The sequence below is a fragment of the Ananas comosus genome, linkage group 15 (genome assembly GCF_001540865.1).
Source record: "Ananas comosus cultivar F153 linkage group 15, ASM154086v1, whole genome shotgun sequence".
Taxonomy (NCBI): Eukaryota; Viridiplantae; Streptophyta; class Magnoliopsida; order Poales; family Bromeliaceae; genus Ananas; species Ananas comosus.
In genome coordinates, this window is record NC_033635.1 from 4,459,865 (window position 1) to 4,477,224 (window position 17,360).

The 17,360-nt window shown below is 41.8% G+C and overlaps 1 long non-coding RNA gene across 1 annotated transcript; it reads left to right on the forward strand.

Moving 5' to 3' along the window:
• Positions 10,938 to 11,758, forward strand: LOC109721674. The gene is made up of 2 exons (XR_002219261.1): positions 10,938 to 11,331; positions 11,433 to 11,758. It is a non-coding gene; the product is annotated as an uncharacterized LOC109721674 (long non-coding RNA).

Below are 17,360 nucleotides of genomic sequence, written 5' to 3' on the forward strand. Positions count from 1 at the left end.
TATACTTGTGACCTGGTTGGTCGGTTCTCCTATTTGCATCGGTGACCTGTTTGGTCGTTCGTTACTTTCCGTACATTGACCTATCTCGGTCGGTTCACGTTGTTACTTGATGACCTACACGGTCGGTATGCCCAGAGGGGCAGTGATTGTCGGCTGATTGCCGACGGTTGGCTATTGATCATATCCGCATTGATCGCCACAGCTCGAGTGCATTTCACGTACACCAGCGGGTTGATCCCCCGCAGGAGGGTGTTCTTTTCCGGAAAAGTGGTCGTACATCCGACCCGTGAGCCCAGCGGTGTTCTCTTTGTGCTAGGGTTACATGCCAGGTGTGAGCAGATAGTGGCTTTTGCCTGAGGTCCTTAGACCGACACGGCGGTTTAGATTGGGTACTTTTGGACTTCTCGTCCGGTTGACGCATATAGCTATAGTAGCGGTTGTTGCATATATACTTCTAGTTCTTTCTTTACAGTTGTCTTGCTACTATAGTTTTGATATCCTTGTATGCTTGCAGTTGTACATTACAGTAGCGGTAGTTGTGTTTTCATATATATATATCTCGTTCGTTCATTATCGTTGCTACTGTATTTTACTTACCCATACTGTTGGTTATCTCTTCCTGATCCGGTGAGTACTCCTCGCCTTCTTCGGCTTGCGGTACCCACTGGGAGGGGAGACATGTTTACATGTTCTCACCTCCCCCACCATTTTTCAGGTATCGCGGGCGATGAGTAGTGGGACGAGACGTGAGGTACGTGTGTAGCGGTCGATAGAGCTTCCGACCCAGGTTATTTCGATTTAGTTATTATCCTTGATACTTCTGTTGATATATAGTTTAGTTGGTTTATGTGGTTCAGTAATTAATTACTTTTGAAAATGCGGATTTCTGGATTTTGTAAAATAAAAGATTTTCTACCCCTCGTGGTAGCGTTTTTAAAAGAGTAAAGGTTTCTGTGTAGGAAACAGCTTTCAAAAGATTTTTGTGGATTTCTGTTTAAACCTTGAATGTAAAACTGTGATGTGAATGGTGAATGCATGAATGTATAGTTATCTTTATATTCATCTGGTTGTGGTTGTATCCTGGTTGTACTGTGTATTTGATCGACGCCGTGCAAATACAGGGGAGACTCTGTCCGTGTGAACAGTGGATTCCCTGTATTTGTGGCGGATCTGGCATACTCTGGGGTCAGATTTTCAAAAAAAAATTTTCAGACGCTTTTCCGCTTTATTTTAAACTGAAAAGGGACCCCGGGGCGTGACAGCTACCTTCTGGAGAGGGTTTAACAATCAGCTCTGGTGGTGGTGTTTTTTGATTTTTTGTAAATATTTTTGCAAATTTATTTTCCTAATTTGTACCGAGATCCTTTGAATCTGGACTCGGCTCCTCACTTTGACACTTACGGGTTAGCTCTCGGCTGTTCCCAACCGTTAACGTCAGGTCACCATTTTGATTTTGCCTTTTACTTCACAATTTTCTATGAATTAGGTCCTCATTTTCTCATTTCATGGTCTCCGTTTGCCGAGCGTGTCACTGGCCCACCTTGGCTTCTTGCTTGGTATGAGGTCATTCAAGGCGAACTGGCTTCTTTTCGTGCTAGTGAATATTCATACGTTTGGTTTTCTTTCTTGGCTACAAGGGATCTGCATATTGGATTGAAATCATGCTCGAAACTGCTGCCTCGCACCGAAGTTTATTTTTTCCAATACGAAGCGCGTCAATTTAGATTTGTGCAAGCAATTCCTGGCCCAGTCAAATTCTTCAAAGCTAATACTGCTATCAACCGGCCCCCTACTAAAAGTACAGCCGAAACTGATTGGATTTCAATTATGAAAAATCGTCTTCGGCGGTTCTTCAAGTTGGTGAGCTTTAGGTCAAATCACACAGGAGTGATGGGCTTTCGCTTTGCCGTTACTTGGGACTACTTTGCCGATCGTGTCTTCGGTTTAGTCACACAACAAGCGATTCGCAAGACCATCCATCCACTTAGTACGTCCCTTGCTTACTATTACAATTACTCTTTTTTTAGAACGATTTTTACTTATTTTATCCTCCATCCATAGCAGTACCCTTTCCGAACAGAGATTTTTCGCTTGATGCTACTGCTCAATCTGAACCAGGAGACGGATCGGAAGAGACTTCCAATCATAACTCTGATGACCCACCTTCTTCTTCTGCGGTAAGTTTACTCTTGTTGTTTGGCTTTTTTTTTTTCTTACATGATCTTATTGCTTACTTTTGTATATCTAATGTATGTACAGCCAATTCCAACCTCTTCATCGGTCCCAGCTTCAGAAAAATGACCGATAGAGCCTAAACAATCTACCCCTCCGCCGCCTCCGAAGCGGCGTAAGTCGGTTGCCAAGAAGTCATCCTCTAAGAGAGCCGAAAATACACCTTCGGCTGATGTTTCAGAAAAGATATCTGTTCCCGATCAACCGATCTCAATTATCAGGAGCCAAATTCCCTAAGTAACGGCATAGTAAAAGCCCATCACTTCTGTGTGAATTGGCCTAAAACTCACCAACTTAAAGAACCGCCAAAGACGATTCCCCATAGCTGAAATTCGATCAGTTTCGGTTGTACTTTTAGTAGGGGGCCAGTTGACGGCAGTATTGGCTGTGAAGAACTTGGCTGGGGCAGGAATTGCTTGCACAAATCCAAATTGATGCGCTGCGTATTGGGGAGAATAAATCTCGGTGCTAGGCAGCAGTTTCAAGCGTGATTTCAATCCAATATGCAGATCCCTTGTAGCCAAGAAAAAAATCAAACGTCCGAATATTCACTGGCACGAGAAGAAGCCAGTTCGCCTTGAATGGCCTCATACCGAGCAAAAAATCAAGGTGGGTCAGTGACACGCTCGGCAAACGGAGACCATGAAATGAGAAAATGAGAATGCGATTCATAAAAAATTGTGAAGTAAAAGGCAAAATCAAACGATGACCTGACATTAACGGCTGAGGACAACCGAGAGCTAACCCGTAAGTGTCAAATTGAGGAGTCGAGTCTAGATTTAAAGGATCTCGGCACAAATTAGAAAAATAAATTTGCAAAAATTAGAAAACACCACCACCAGAGCCGATTATTAAACCCTCTCTAGGACGTAGTGGTCTAATAGAATCAAAAATTTTTCTATAAACAAAAGTAAGGAAATAGGTTCCTAAAGCTAATCTTTCACCGTTAGTTAAATCTACGGCGATCGGGACAAAATCCCGATTGATTTTCTGCGAACGAGTGCAAAAAAGATTGTAGCATACCCAATACAGAAGGAATATTGTATGCTCTTTCCGAGCGACCGCAGCAAGAGACTGACCTGCAAACTTGTAGAGAAATTTGGTATAAGCCAGATCGTTCAAGTCGAGATGGGCTTCAAAATCAGATGCGCTATCAGGATTGTAAGCCACTAAAAGAGTAACTCTATGAGGGCGTAAACCAATGATGACAGCGACATCAAGAAGAGTAGGAGTAAGAGGTCCTTCTTTGAAAAGAAAAGTGTTAAAAACAGGGGACCAAAAACAGAGAACTGCAGCCAAGAAAAGGTTATCCGCTATAGGAGGCTCCGAGATATATTGCCTTATAAATACTAACTTTTCACCAAAAATCAGTATAAGTAGGCTCTACCCGGTCTAACCAAGCAAGGTATGCATCTGAAACGCTTGGCTAGGTTCGAAGACTTCTCCCTGTTGAAGCTGATGGATACCAGGAATGAAGATGAATGGATTTGGCTATCAGCGGAAAGCAATCACTCGAGTATGAAAAATCATCGGGGTTCAGTTCGTCAGTAAAAGAGGAAAACCTAAGATGAACCGAGAAGGGTCCGATAGAACAAACTGCCTAAATATGATATAATCTAATGACGGAGAAGAAGAAAGAGGCGGAAGCGGTGCCATTGTTAATACGAACAAAAATAAAAATCGAAAAGGGGAAGGGAGTGAAGAAGACGAAGAAGTAGAGAAGACTAAGACTCAGAGCGGAGAGAAGAAAAGCAGAGAAGACGAGGAAAAGCAAAGAAAAGAAACTTGGTGACGAAGAAAAAAAAAAAGCCGTCGCGTCAAATCGATTTCTGAGGACGGCCATAATTGTGAAAAAACAGCGGCAATTAATATGAACTAATTAATGTCGCATGCAAGACAAAAGAAAATACCGAGATCGTGGCCATAGAAAAGAAAAGAACGGATAAGAGGAAAAATCGTACAGAAAATACGAATTGACTATGTCGAAATGCGCGCCTCTGATTATTGCAGCTACCGAATCAAATATTCGGAAGCTACCGAGGGGGCAATTGTTGGACGAATGACACGCGGCCACGTAATATGCCGGTGCACCATTCAACCCCAATCTTTAAGAGTAAAAATTAAAAAAGATTTTGGTGTACACCGGGAGCATCGACAATAATACTAATTAAGTAACCGTCAGGTGTAATATGACCGATTTCTTCTGTATTACTTTTTTTTATATTAAAAATTCAAAAGACATTGCAAATCATGTAAATTATTATAGACTCATTTTGCAGGGCTTAGTTAATAATTTTTTATTTACTTGGTTAGTAATAGCTTCTAATCTAAGGCCAGGCTACTATACTATTATGAGTATTGGAACCCTCGTACTCATAATTTGTTTACGAGGGTGGAGCTTCCGAATCGACGATCCACTCCGTAAAATAAGATTTAGAATATTTAAAACTTCTAGAAAATAAATTTCGTAAATTTTCAAAATCATAATAAAGTCCATCAAGTGGGCATAAAATGAACGGTCAAAATCGAACGACGTCCTAAAAAAGGATGATCGGATCCTTCAATTCAAGATCGGAATTATTGATCTTTATATATGTAGTGAATAGAATTTTCTATCAAAAATTCAACAAATTTTAATTCTTTTACACCGTTAAACTAGCAAGTATTCCATACCGGCCGTTAAAAATTGTCAAATTTGTGACCTCTTGATCGTAAGGTAAATGATGTCGAAAAATTATAAAATTTGATTTCTAGAAATTTTAAATACTGTAAATAACGTTTAACGGTGTGGATCGTCAATTCGGAAGCTCTATCATCGAAAATAACTTATGAGTACGAGGGCGATCGTACTCATAATAGTATAATAGCTGGACCCCTAATCTAATCCATATTTAAACAAACATAAAGTTGTACATTTTATACCCATTACATCTAATAGCAATCATTGATCATAAATGTGAGTACTTATGAAATCAATTATAGTTATTGTCACGTTCTATTTCTCTTCTTTTCTTTATTTTTTTGTTTTAATCATCCTCTTACGCCGGCATTAGCCGTTCAATATTATTTGGTGGGCAATCAAGTGGAGTGAAGTTAATTTAGCAATTAATTTTTCTTTATTAACTAGTTAATTCCATTCTATTTTAATAAGATAAAAGGATACAAAACTTATCTAAATTATAAACTATTTTAAATCAATACCTAGTCTTTTAAAATTTTAATTTTGCTATCCGATCTCTCAATTTGTTTGATTTAAGTTGGTCAACAGCAAATTAACTTTGAAATTTAAGCTGATTACTTTAATAAATTTATAGTTGTGAAAATTATATAAAATATACGAACTAAACATATAAAGATAAACATTCAAATTTTAAAATCAAAGTGTTATATATTCCAGACTCATATCTGTACTTACACCTAAACCAAATGAAGTCGAACACCTATATATATATATATATATATATATATATATCTATAAAATTATATGAAATAGTCATTGTTGGGCCAATAACGCGCGGCCACGTGGTATGCTGATGCACCATTCAACCCCAATCTTTACGAGCAAAGATTAAAAAAGATTTTGGTGTACACCGGGAGTATCGACAATAATACTAAGTAACCGTCAGGTGTAATTGAAAGAAGTTACAGCAACTGCAAATGGTTACGAGCGGTTATGATCGGCTTAAGGTGGCCCGAAAAAATAAGAATAGTGGCCGATCATGAATGGGACAATAACGGATTAATAGGGGCGACCTATAAATAAACAAATAACGTCCAAAAGAGGAGTCTTTTTCTTGAGAATAGAAGATCACCTTTACTTCCTCTGCATTTTCCTTACATTTTCTAAGAGTGGTCTACTTATAATTTTTACTTTCCCGCATCTACTATTTTTCCTAGGAGTAGTTGCAGTTTAGATCAACCGAATCTATATGCCCTCAGGCACACTCATCCCTTGTACTAGTTTCTCAGGTTAATTTCAATATATAAAGGCATTCAGCTCTTCAATCAACCCAAAATACAGTGCATTCCGTATATTCGGCTCATCTAGCCGAACCGAATTTATAGTAAAAGATTCTAAACTCGGCTGATCTGATCCCTCATCAGCCGAATCATTTGATCCAATCGAAGGGCACAAACTTTGAGGGTCACTAATCATAGCCGTTCCGTTTCCCTACACTCTTTCAAAAGGAGATCTTTGACCGGGTCAAAGACTAGAAAATTCAGCTTTTAACAATTTTTGGCACGCCCGATGAGACAGTTTAGGTAAGTTTAAGAAAAAAAATAGTGTAACAAAGAAAGAAATAGTGCAACAAGAGTTGAAACAGTGCAATAAGAGGAGAAACAGTATAAATATCTCTTAAAGGTATGAATTTTACATCTCAATAGGTGCAAGAAGAAAAAAATAGTGTAAATATCTCTCAAATAGTGCACTGTTTCAACTCTTGTTGTAATTTTTATTTTAAAGCTGCAGTTTACATCTTAAGTAGTGCAACTTATATCCATAATAATGCAACGCTCTTTTAAAACAATGCAATTTTATTTTAACGGTGCAATTTCATCTTAATCTTTTTTTATAATTTTTTATCTTTATTTTTTTCTTACTTATTCTATAATTTTTTTTCTCACCCCTCTCTACCTACGGACATGGTGCAGGCGACGACGCGGCTAAGGACCCCCCAGCTCCGAGGCTGCAGCTCCACAGCAACCTTTACGATATCGGCGTCGGCGAAGATGCGTCATCATCAGAGACGGCAGAGGAGAAAGAAAATGGAGAGGACGAGAAGGGCGGCGTCGGCGAAGATGCGTCGTAGTCGGAGACGGTGGAGGAGTCGGAGAGGAAAAAAAAAAAAAGACTCGCGGCGCGACCTCGGCGGGGTCGAAGGCGAGGAAGGTTGGGGGCCTAGTTAGTTAATTAGCGATTAATATGCGAATTATATGCGAATTTTTGAAGATACGAATTAAACGCCTCTTTCCGTATTTATTCGAAAAGTTTGAAAAAAAACGTGATTTCTTCGACAAAAATAATTGTTCGCGAATTATTCGCGATTCACGAATGATTCGACTAAAAAAACGGCGCTCGCGGTCACGGATTCGCAACCGAGGGTCGCGGATTTGCGGCCGAGGGTCGCGTCGTCATCGCTCTCGTCGCCGAACTCGTCCGGGTCGTCCTCCTCCTCCGCTGCCGTAGCCGGCACCGGGAGCAAGAGTCGCCGCGGCGGCGGATGCCTTCTCGCGCTGTCCGCGGAAAAATGTGGAAGAGAAACAGTAAAAAAAATCGGGGCTTTTGAGCAGACTTTTGTGCGCGGTCCACGAGGCCACTTTGTGGCCTCGTGGACCGCATGAGAGGGAGGTCCACGGTGGACCTTCCCTCTTATTACTCCTCTTATTAGTCAATATATATATATTATATATATTATATATATATATATATATATATACTATATATATATATATATATATATATATTCATTTATTGTATATAATATATATATATAATTTTTATATATTATTAATATATATTTATTATAATTTTGAATATATTTAATCTATATATATAAATTATAAGGCCAATTTGCATAAAAAATCCACTTATTTTGGGCTTTTGCAAAACCGGGCCACCTTTTTCGTTTTTGCAGATTCGGTCCGCTTTTTTCGTCGCCTGACCAAAATGCCCCTCCTATACAATAGCCTCCCGCACGTATTTCTTGACATACGTATACTACCCTACTATCTTGCCGTACGGTCTGGCGCGCATTAAATAACCCGCTTATTTCTCGGAACCCGGACCACATCCGCCCCCGCTATTCGCCGGCCCCGCTGTTTCCTGTTCGGCTTAAAACTTTACGAAATTTTCGAACGCTATTGACAAATAGCGCGCGCCCCGCAACAGGGATAATAGTGTAACGCGAAGAGCTACGAAATGAGAAATGGTGCAAACGACCTCTATAACAGTGCATCCTACCCTCGTTCCAGTGCAACCAAACCATAATCAATCAAAATTTTACTTTCTCCATTTCTTAATATAATCTGAACTTAAAAGTGCAAATGAACGGCGTCCCCTCCAAATGCAGGCGAGGAAGTTCTGCGGCGGGGCTGGATGGTCGGCGATGTGCGACAAAAGAGTCGGCAGGCGAGGAAGATCTGCGGCGGGGCTGGACGCTCAACGGCGGGGTTCGGAGTCCGAGAGGCGCGACATAACGGCTAAACGATTGTGTAAAGTTTTCCTATAAAAGATCACGCGTCCTTTTAACTGTTAAATAAGTTCACAGTTAAGCGCGAATAATAGTGCAAGGCAGTGTTAATTACAGAATAATATTTTTCAAAAGAGTGCAAAGAAGCTTGTAAGAGTGCAATACGGGAAAATAACAGTGTAATGGATTTTATCTACGAGTACAACGAAACATGTAAGAGTGCAATACGGTTATAATACCAGTGCAATTTTTCGGAACAGACTCGTACTAAGCTTTTAAGAGTGCAATACGGTAGTATTCCTCAGCGTATTCCTCAACCGATGTATACCATGCCGTACTGTCTGGCGCTCATTAAATGCGCCGCGTCCGCTGTACGCAACCCAACCTCCCTCGATCATTACTCGGAACTCGGACCACATCCGCCCCCGCTATTCGCCGGCCCCGCTGTTTCCTGTTCGCAAGCTATTGACAAATAGTGCGCGCCCCGATAATAGTGTAACGCGAAGAGCTACGAAAGGAGAAATGGTGCAACAGACGTCTATAACAGTGCATCCGTAGCTTCGTTCCAGTGCAACCAAACAATGACAGTCAAAATTGACTTATTTTATTTCATAATGTAATCTTAAGCTAATAGTGCAAATGAAAGGACATGGGGGCCGTCGATAATATACGGGAGGAGTGGGAGGAGGCTCTACGACCTATTTTAAAGTGATGTTACAGTAATACGGCTCTTGAGGTGAGCATTAGCCACTTTCTGTTCACGACAAAAACTAATATTTCGCGAGCATTAATAGTCGGTTACCTAAATGGTTACGCAACGTAGGGTAAAGGAGTACCTCGACTCGATTCCTCAAATGCCTGTTCGTTTTCTATAAAAGCACTCTCCAGGGACTTGGGCAACTGGCGACGAGGAAACGGCGATAATGGAGGATCACGAGACGAGAGGAGAGACCCGCAGGAGACGTCGACGAAGAAGAGGCTCGGTCGTAAGTGTATCATCCAGTAAGGAGGCGTGATTCGCACTATCTGAAGTGCTGTGCTTTATTTGCGACGAGGTACCACCCTATACCAGGTTCTTAAATTCTTCCAGATCTTTATTCTTNCGACATAACGGCTAAACGATTGTGTAAAGTTTTCCTATAAAAGATCACGCGTCCTTTTAACTGTTAAATAAGTTCACAGTTAAGCGCGAATAATAGTTCAAGGCAGTGTTAATTACAGAACAATATTTTTCAAAAGAGTGCAAAGAAGCTTGTAAGAGTGCAATACGGGGAAATAACAGTGTAATGGATTTTATCTACGAGTGCAACGAAACATGTAAGAGTGCAATACGGTAGTAATACCAGTGCAATTTTTTGGAACGGACTCGTACTAAGCTTTTAAGAGTGCAATACGGTAGTATTCCTCAGCGTATTCCTCAACGGATGTATACCATGCCGTACTGTCTGGTGCTCATTAAATGCGCCGCGTCCGCTGTACGCAACCCAACCTCCCTCGATCATTACTCGGAACTTGAACCACATCTGCCCCCGCTATTCGCCGGCCCTGCTGTTTCCTTTTCGAAAGCTATTGACAAATAGTGCGCGCCCCGATAATAGTGCAACGCGAAGAGCTACGAAAGGAAAAATGGTGCAACAGACGTCAATAACAGTGCAACCGCATTTGTAACAGTCCAAAGTTTACTTATTTTATTTTTAATTTAATCTTAAGGTAATAGTGCAAATGAAAGGACATGGTTACGTCGAATATAGCGGTGTGAAGTAGGAGGAGGCTCCACCACCTCTTTATTGCCGCCGCCGCCGCGGCGCTATACCTCCGCGCGCCAGGGTTAATAGTGCAAGGCGAAGGCTCTGCGGCAGGAGAAACGGTGGAACAAACCTTCTAACATGCAACCGTAGCGTCGTTCCAGTGCAAGGAGACTGCTAGGATGAGGAGGAGGGTCGATCGAAAGGTTACGATCCAGCAACGAGGCGATCAGAAAGAACGATCCAGCAACGAGGCGTTAGGGTTGATTCGCACTATCTGGAATGTTTCATTTGTTTTGGGCAATTTGGAGCTCCGCTCTACCATGAAAAAGACAGTACAGACAGAAAAATATAGAACTAATTTCATAAGGGTGTAACTATGTCACAATAATAGTGCAACGTAGGGTAAAAAAGTAGAACTAATTTCATAAGGGTGCAACTATGTCACAATAATAGTGCAATGGATTCATGGAATAGCAAACACACGGTCTGGCGAATAGCGTGGATATACGCTCCCAGCGCAGCGCACATTTAATGCTTCTAAAAGTACGTAGCGTAACGTCTACATTATAGCGTCTCTTCTATGAGGATAGGAGACACCGGTGGTTATATCGAAGCTGCCTCGGAAAAAGTATAAGCGACTATTTCGAATGTTACTCGTAAAGGCGTTGCACTGTTATGACGAATGTTACTCTAATATTGCGCCAGTATTGCACTTTTTTTGCATTTTGTTACTTGGCGTTGCACTATTATTACAGCCTATTGTTGCACTATTTTTATACGATTGAATGATTTATTGATATTTTAAAGTGATGTTACAGTAATACGGCTCTTCAGGTGAGCATTAGCCACTTTCTGTTCACGACGAAAACTAATATTTCGCGAGCATTAATAGTCGGTTACCTAAATGGTTACGCAACGTAGGGTAAAGGAGTACCTCGACTCTATTCCTCAAATGCCTGTTCGTTTTCTATAAAAGCACTCTCCAGGCACTTGGGCAACCGGCGACGAGGAAACAGCGATGATGGAGGTACACGAGACGAGAGGAGAGACCCGCAGGAGACGTCGACGAAGAAGAGGCTCGGTCGTAAGTGTATCATCCAGTAAGGAGGCGTTAAGATTGATTCGCACTATCTGAAGTACTGTGCTTTATTTGCGACGAGGTACCACCCTATACCAGGTTCTTAAATTCTTCCAGATCTTTATTCTTATCGATAGATTCTAAATTTATCCTGACTATACTGTCTCTTTACGAACAATGTAGTGCCAAAACGTCAATGCGAAAGTGCCTAGTGCAAATAAAGCTCCGACATACCCCTCCGAGCGAGCCCTCTCCTCTTTGCCATTTCATCTTCCGATAGAGGAACCTCAGAGTATGTTATGTGCTCGTGGATTTGCGGCAAGCTTTGATGATGATTCAGTACTTTTGTAAAATGAAGGCCTAATTTTGTTCATTAATAATGTTGATGCGAAAGTTACAGTTGATGTTGTGAACATCGTATTGTATGCAAAACGTGTATTATATGTTGCGTTTTCGTCAAAGACAATGTATAATTTGCTTGTATATTAATAAAGAGATCCCTTTCTTTACATTGTTACGCCTTATAGTAAATATATCTGTATAATTCATTATATTCATGCACCGCTTTTAGCTGTATTACACTATTAGCGCAGATTTTACACTATTATTTCCGACGATGTTGCACTTTTACATTCATATTATAAACAAATTCAGAGAAAGTCTTACACTGTTTTTTGGCCACTTGCAGTACTTAGGAAACAATGTTACAAATAATTTTAAAAAAGTTCTTGCACCAAGGAATTTTCTTGTAGTCGTTAGACAGTTGTTGCACTATTTAGGCAATTTATTACACTAATTGGTGAAAGACCACACGATTAATTTTACAACGTTAAACGCGATTAATAGTGCGACGCGCTGTAAAAGAGCTCAAATAGGCCCGTAATGGTGTAATATTATCGTAGTAATCGATCAATGGTTTGAAAGTAATGGTGCAACGAGTCAACAATTTTTAGGACTGGCTTATGATGGTCCATATATTTTATAATACACCTTCAATAGTATGTTGAGAATGGTGCAATAAGAAGTTTAATCAGGGATTATATCCGGGATGAATTCTCCCGAAGAAAGTTCGATGTGTCGCCAGTGTCTCTTCCCCTCTCTTACCGGCCAGTGCCTCTTCACTACTTACTCGAGTATAACGATCACGTCAATGTACTATTCTGTCGCTACATTTAATGCCACTATCTTTCACATTCTCGCTGTTGGCTGATTGTTGTGCTAATGTGTCAGGTTTTGTATGGACTCTTACGCTGTTTCGTGAGAAGGTTGGCCCATATTAGCATCCCACTAACTTTCAAACTCCTGTTGCTCCCCATTACCCTATTCTAATCTTTTAAGGCCTCTAAACCGCCTTACGTCGGTCATTGCCCTAACAGCCGCATTTCTATTTATAACCACCACCGTCCACTTCGAATCCCATCGGCGAATACACGACCTTTCTAAATCTACATTCCTTGCAATGGCGTCGAAGTCGTCGCAATCTACTGATTCATCGTCTGCCGACGGCCGTAAGGTGCCTTCGCGGCCGGTTGCCGGCGGCCCCGCCGGTAGATTCATTGTGAATTCTCGATGTTTCGTCGGAGCGTACAAGAAGACTTACGCGTCGATTGTGAAGCTGCATCATCTTCCCGTCATCCAGAGTACGATATTTAGTAATATCTTACACTTCCCCGACATCACCTCAGATAGGCTATTGCTGGAGTTCATCCTCCGTCATTGGAATGAGGGTGTAGAATTCGAAATAGGCCCTCAAGTCATACGCTTCACGGCCAATAAGGTGGCAGTTCTTCTTGGATTACCCCTGTCGGTCCAAGCTCTAGACCTAAGCCTCAATTGGGGGTCGGATATTCAAAATCGTTTCCTTGAGAGGAAGAAGGTCGACCGCAAGAACCTGGAGGTGGTTTTGAAAGAGATGTCACCCAAGAAGGACGAAGAGGACATTACCGACTTCGTGAAATTACTTATTCTCTACTTTTTTTGTTGTATTCTTTTCACCAATACCAACAATCTGTCCCAAAGGACTGGTGGGTCTTGTCGATGATCTCCCCGCTCTGGCACGCTACAATTGGCCGGAAGCAGTACACCGGCTTATAATCGACAGCCTATGCTCCGCCGCCGTTAAATTGCAAGCTAATTCGAAGCGGGAAGGATACGTTTTTGGATGCACTCCGCTTCTCCCAGTAAGTCTCTATTGTTCAAGTAATCGTGCAAATCCAATTTCTAAAATAGTGCAAATTAAGCTATTATATACTTAATCATGTAACTGTGTGAACTCTAGTGTAATATCTTTCTGATATTAGTGTAATAATATCTTTGCTATCAGGTGTGGATATATGAGCACACTGGGTACAGATGCCCTCTGCTTTCCCGCCGCGCAATATTGCCTCGTATCCAGAGATGGGATACGATTAGATGGACTCGTCGTTCGCGGGGATCGTCGAGAGTGAAGGAGGATTTTAACTTCACTACGTGCCGCCGCAGGCTCGAACTCTCCCCGGAGGAACTACGGCTGGTGGGTGTCGAGGCTCAAGTTTCGAGGCGCCACCGCCGCCCCAGGAATGAGGAACCTCCGGGCGGTTATAAAGAGGTGATGGCGGCAATTAGCCGTCTGGAGGCCGTGGTGTTCAGTCTTGCCACTTCCGTTGCCGGCATACTCAGCAATCTGGCACTCCTACCAGCACCAAAATCGACCCCGGTACCTACTAGAATTATCAAAAGCAAGAAGAGGAGGCACGATGGGGTGCAAGTACCAACACCCCCACCGTCAAAATCATCTACGTGATCGACACAGGGAGTTAAAAAAAGAAGGATAGGATCCGTATTGGCGATGCCCGCACCGATCTCGGCCATTAAGGAGAATCCCGAAATCGGAAAAGAACGGTCGAGAGCTTCTTCGAAATCTAGAAAGGATGGGGCACGCCAAAAACTATCGAGTCCGCCAAAGGCTCCCAAGGAGTGTCTTAAAAATCGCACGCCGGTGAGGGCCAAACAATTTCGAAGCCCATACGATCTCCGACCTCGCTTGGAACGAAAAAAGAAAGCTGACGAAACAATCGCCGATGACACAATCGCCGACGTATGTGACGCCCTTATTATTTTACATTCTCAACAAACGATTGATTCGTAAATTTCATCTCAATAATAATGTAACGGTATCAGACTTCGATTAATAAACTCTTGTTTTGGTTCTGTATTTGTGTAAATTTCTTTGTAATAGTGCATCATATACTTGTGTAGTGTAACATATAATCGCTTTTTTTGTATGCAGGCTTCGCAGCCGAGACGGAGTGAAAAATATGACCATCCAAAAGCTGGTCTTTTCGCAGGAGACTCCTTTATAAAAAGCGATGAAGTAAGTAATAGTGTAAACGGAGTAAGTAATAGTGTAAACGGGAATTAAATAGTATAATATCTAAATAATTAGTGTAATTGACGCCAATTTTAAATTTTTTTAAATTTAGCTGCATAACATCGTCATCCAAATATGTGAAGACGTGCCCCCGTTATCTTCACTACCAGAGGTGCCGGCGGCGGGGGCTCCGGTGGCGGCGACGGTAACACACGTTCCGCCGAAAGAGGAGCCGGCGGCAACCGAGGCGGCGGAACCGGACACAGCGGGGGTAACTTTCGTGGCGACGGTGGATGAAAATGAAGCGGCGGGAGCGGCAGATGAGGAGGAAAATATGGCGGTAGAGGCGAAAGTGGAGGCTGTGGCGAAGGAAAAGGTGGAGACTGCTGCAGCGCCGGCGGAGGACGAGGAAAAGGAGGAGGCGAAGACGACGGAGGAGGCTGCGAAGGAGGTGGCCGCGAAGGAAAAGGTGTGGGCGGCGGCAGCTGCGGCGGAGGAGGTGGACAAGGAGATTGCGGTTGCGACTACGGCAGCGGAGGAAAAGGACTTCGAATTAGTGTCGGGGGTTGCTTCGGAGTTATCGTCGATACACAGTAAGACGACTCGGGCATCTAAACGTGTAAGTTGATATTACATCGATACTCTTGAAATAATGCAAAATATTGCTATTCCTGTAATATAACCTTGATTGTTGCACTACTTTAAATTTTTTGTACAGGACATTAAAAAAATGGACAAGCCTCGCCCGAAGAGACGCTTGGTGCGTCTCTCGACGACGACAAAGGCACCTACACAAATTGCGAAGTCTTCCATGCAAGAACCCAGCATTATAGAGGTGCGTGAATATTGCAACATTACATTTCATTAATGCGATACAGCTTATAATAGTGTAAGAATGTCCTGCAATGGTGTAATTACGATCTGATTCTTTCATTTTTTGCTAAATAGCATCCAATAATCATCGACATCCCCCCCTCCTCGGATGAAACATCAAAATTTATAAAGGGCAAAATACTCAAATTGAATGTCGCAAAATCATCACCGACACTGGATTTAAAGTATTACGGCAAGGGTGAGTTGCCGAAGGAGGATCAGGAGCGAATTGAAAAATTCCTGACAAACACCACCCCCTCCGCATTAGTACTGCCTTCGAAAGATATTGACATCGGGAGGAAGGACTTGGTTGATCTAACAAGTCATATGGCCTTCGTCAGCTCCGATGTTATTGACGGCTACCAGCATTTACTCCAGGAGGCGGAAGGCCACAGGTGCATATACTCCACGACATTACTTTATCATACCCTAGGGACTGCAATGAGCCCCAAGATATTTTTGGACGACATCACCGAGGAGAGGATCAGTGAGGCGAAGTACTGGTTCATCCCGCTCTTCGACTTCCAACACTGGCATTTGCTGACTGTTGATCTCCAAGACGGGAAGTACCTCCACTTATCGTCCATTAAAAATCCTAAATACAACGTGAGGTTTGAAAAAGCAGTAAGTGTTTCCTAATACTTTAAAATTGTACCAGCATTATCCCATTATATTTCTAATTAGTGCAATGATTTCTATGCAGTGTAAGTTCATAGGAAATTATTTGCAACAAAAATTTTTCAATTTGTTTGGGGACCGCGGTACCCGTCCCGTCGACTGGGAGAAGATCAATATGGAAGACATCGCGATTCAAGATCAGTCCAATGACTGCGTAATCTTCCTTTTAGCATACGAGGAATACTTACAGAAGGGGTGGAACTTGGACTTCTCCCAGAATGATATGACCATGAGACACGACGAGATAGCAGCAGAATTCTTGCGTCTTTTTTACTCGTAATAATTCGAGGCTGATTCAAGTTACAGTTCTTTCATTTGTACTGTCATTTTTTTCATACTAAGATGAATTGGTGTACATAATGTAATTCTCATTACCTTTGTTATAAAGAAATTAATAGAATTTTACTTGTAATATTCCTCGTTACACTATTTTCAAGAATGTTGAACTATTATCCCTCCTTGCTTCAAGGTGTTTGCACTGGAGCGAGTCTAGTGATGCACGCTTAGAAGGGCTGTTACATCATTTAACCTGGCTTTGCTTTTTCTTGTTGCACTATTATCTCAGTCATGTTTTAGGTTCTCATATTTAAAATTATTAAAGTCGAACAGCAAACAGCTGGGGTAGCGAATAGCGGAACGGATGTTGTCCGAGTACCGAAAAAGAGCCATGTTGCGTGAAGCGCATGGGCCGCATTTAATGCCCCGAAGGGTTTGTCTAGGGTGTTTACAATCTGTGTAACAGTGCAATGTAATGTATATAATGGTGCATTTTATTTTACAAGTGGTGTAAAAAAATTCATCTTGTATTATAACAGTGTAATGTAATAGAGATAATAGTGCAATTCTTGTTGAAAATGGTGATTAGTTTACAGCTGTTACACTATTTTATTTCCATTCCCAAACAGCGAAACTTGCTCACCTTCCCGAGGCGAAATTTCCTTACAATCCTGTAATTATATGAGGCCCATGTGCTATACGCAACAGCGCCGTTTTATGACAGAGTATGAAATGTAAGCCATTAAAAAGCCATTAATGCAGCAAGCGCGGGAAAGGCGGGTTTAGAGCGTAGATATTCTATTCGCCAAAGCCAGTGTTTGCTGTTAGATTTTTTATTTTTTTATTTATATTATTTGGAAGTGCAGCCGCATTTGTCTCAAGGACTGAAGGGAATAAAATCTAAAATCTATTGATTCCGCTGTGTCAAGTACTAT